General features: G+C 40.5%; 1 pseudogene; it reads right to left on the bottom strand.

Annotated features, from left to right (window-relative positions):
- Positions 1 to 346: 346 nt before the first annotated feature.
- LOC147369257 (nucleophosmin pseudogene) lies at positions 347 to 1,312 on the bottom strand (annotated as a pseudogene).
- Positions 1,313 to 3,065: the final 1,753 nt, after the last annotated feature.

Below are 3,065 nucleotides of genomic sequence, written 5' to 3' on the forward strand. Positions count from 1 at the left end.
ATCTGGGAGATAGTCCTCTGAACTTTCATTTTGATTAACTTTCTGTGGTTGTGGTTTTCATTCGGAGGCTGCAGGATTGTAGTTCTTCTTGCCTCTCCTGTCTGCCCTCTGGCGGATGAGGCTGATGAGAGGGACTGTTGTTCAGTCGCTCAGTTGAGTCTGACTCTTTGTGACTCCATGGACTGCAGCAGGCCAGGCTTCCCTGTCCTGCACCGTCTCCCATAGTTTGCTCAAACTCATGTCCATTGAGTTGGTGATGCCATCCAACCATCTCATCCTCTGTCATGCCCTTCTCCTCCTGCCTTCAGGAGGAGAACATTTATCAGACATGATAGGGAAAGTTCTCATTCTGCATTATAAAAAGAACAGCCAGATATCAACTGTTACAGAAATGAAATAAGACGGAAAATTTTTAACAAACTGTTTAAACTATTTTCTTAGAGAGACTTCTTTCACTGCCAGAGATCTTGAATAGCCTCCTGGTCAGTCATCTGGAAACAATTCATCACGTAATTGATAAACTTGGCTTCCACTTTGGGAAGGGAACCACCTCTTACTATATTTGCTTGCATTTTTGCTTTAATGTCTTCTGCAGAGCTAGGTCCTTTCAGTGTTTTAGGTGTTTTTTCCTGTTTTTTTGAAGGATTCCTGACCTTTTGATCTTGGTGTTGACAGTTTTGAGTCTTTTCCATTCTGGTTCAACTTTTGTGCATTTTTGGCTCGAGTATCTCATACAGATTTCTTTACTGGGGCTTTTTCTTCAACTTCCTCATCAAAATCGTCATCATCATCATCATCATCACCTTCTTCATCTTCATCAGCAGCAAGCTTTACTTTTTTCTGGGGAATCTTGCTACCACAGAACACCTTCCAGATATACTTAGGAGTTTCATATCATCCTTCTCTTTATCTTCTGACTGTGCATCTTCCTCCACAGCTACTAAGTCCTGGTCAGTCCTGGTCAGCACCAGTTGTCCACTGATATGCACAGGCCCTGAACCACACTTCAACTGTAAGACCACAGGTGGTATAATTTCAAAGCCCCCAAGGGAAACTATTGGCTGTATAGACATTTTCAAAGTTGCCAGTGTTACTTTAATTGGACTGCCTTCATAATTCATTGCCTCTGCTTCAACAATGCATAATTCATCCTTTGCTCCAGCCCCTAAACTGACCATTCTTAAAGATAACTGGTGCTCATTTTCATCATTATCCACCTTGAAGTGATAATCTCTGTCGGCCTTTAGTTCACAACTGAAAAGATAGTCTGGGGCCTCGGGGTGTTCATGTCCATCTTCCCTGAATCCTCCATGGGTTGGTGACACACACTTCAGTGGGAAAGAAGCTGGATGGAATTAAATGACTACTGTTTGAATGAGCAGTCATGCAGGATGCAACCACACCCAGTCCCAGGAATCTTGATTTCAACTTGTGATTCATCCTGCCTGGCATTTTCCATGAGGTACTCTGCATATAAGTTAAATAAGCATGGTGACAATATACAGCCTTGACATACTCCTTTCCTAATTTTGAATGAGTCCATTATTCCATATCCAATTCTAACTGTTGCTTCTTGACCTGCATACAGATTTCTCAGGAAGCAGGTAAAGTAGTCTGTTATTTCCATCTCTTTAAGTGTTTTCCACAGTTTGTTGTGATCTACACAGTCAAAAGCTTTAGCGTAGTCAATGAAGAAGAAATAGATGTTTTTCTGGGACTCTTGCTTTTTCTATGATCCAGTGGATATTGGAAATTTGATCTCTGGTTCCTCTACCTTTTCTAAATCCAGGTTGAACATCTGGAAGTTCATGGTTCATGTACTGTTGAAGCCTAACTTGAAGGATTTTGAGCATTACCTTGCTAGCATGTGAGATGAGCCCAATTGTATGGTAGTTTGAACATTCTTTGACATTGCCCTTCTTTGGGATTGGATGAAAATTGACTTTTTCTAGTCCTGTGGGCACTGCTGAGTTTTCCAAATTTGCTGGCATATTGAGTGCAGCACTTTGACAGCATCATCTTTTAGGATTTGAAATAGCTCACCTGGAATTCCATCACCTCCACTAGTTTTGCTCATAGTGATGCTTCTTAAGGCCCACTTGATTCTAGGATGTCTGGCTATATGTGAGTGACCACACCATCGTGGTTATCTGAGTCATTAAGACCTTTTTTGTATGGTACCTTTGTGTATTCTCGCCATCTCGTCTTAATCTCTTCTGCTTCTGGTAGGTCCTTATCGTTTCTGTCCTTTATTGTGCCCATTTTTGCATGAAATATTCCCTCATATTTCTAATTTTCTTGAAGAGATCTCTAGTCTTTCCCATTCTATTGTTTTCCTCTATTTCTTTGCATTGTTCACTTAAGAAGGCTTTCTTATCTTTCCTTGCTATTCTCTGGAACTCTGAATTTAGTTGTATATATCTTTCCCTTTCTCCTTTGCGTTTCACTATTCTTTTCTCAGTTATTTGTAAGTCCTCTTCAGAAAACCATTTTGCTTTCTTGCATTTCTTTTCCTCTGGGATGGTTTTGGTCACCACCTCCTGAACAGTGTTATGAACCTCTGCTCGTAGTCCTTCAGACACTGTCTATCAGATCTAATCTCTTGTATCTATTTGTCACTTTCACTGTATAATCATAAGGGATTTGACTTAGATCATGCCTGAATGGCCTAGTGATTTTCCCTACTTTCTTCAATATAAGTCTAAATTTTGCAGTAAAGAGCTCATGATCTGAGTCACAGTCAGCTCCAGGTCTTTTTTTTTACTGACTTTACACAATTCCTGCATCTTCTGCTGCAAAGAATATAATCAATCAATCTGATTTCGGTATTGGCCATCTGGTGATGTCCATGTGTAGAGTTGTCTCTTGTGTTGTTGGAAAAGGGTGTTTGTTTTGACCAGTGTGTTCTCTTGACAAAACTCTTTTAGCCTTTGTCGTGCTTCACTTTGTACCCTAAGGCCAACCTTGCCTGTTGCTCCAGCTATCTCTTGACTTCCTACTTTTGCATTCCAATCCCCTATTTAACCCCCAAGTTGTAAGTAATTATTTTATGCATGCTAAGTCAC

Source organism: Bos grunniens, chromosome 7, assembly GCF_055505025.1.
Source record: "Bos grunniens cultivar Pamir isolate PY7600 chromosome 7, Bosgru_T2T1.0, whole genome shotgun sequence".
Lineage (NCBI taxonomy): Eukaryota > Metazoa > Chordata > Mammalia > Artiodactyla > Bovidae > Bos > Bos grunniens.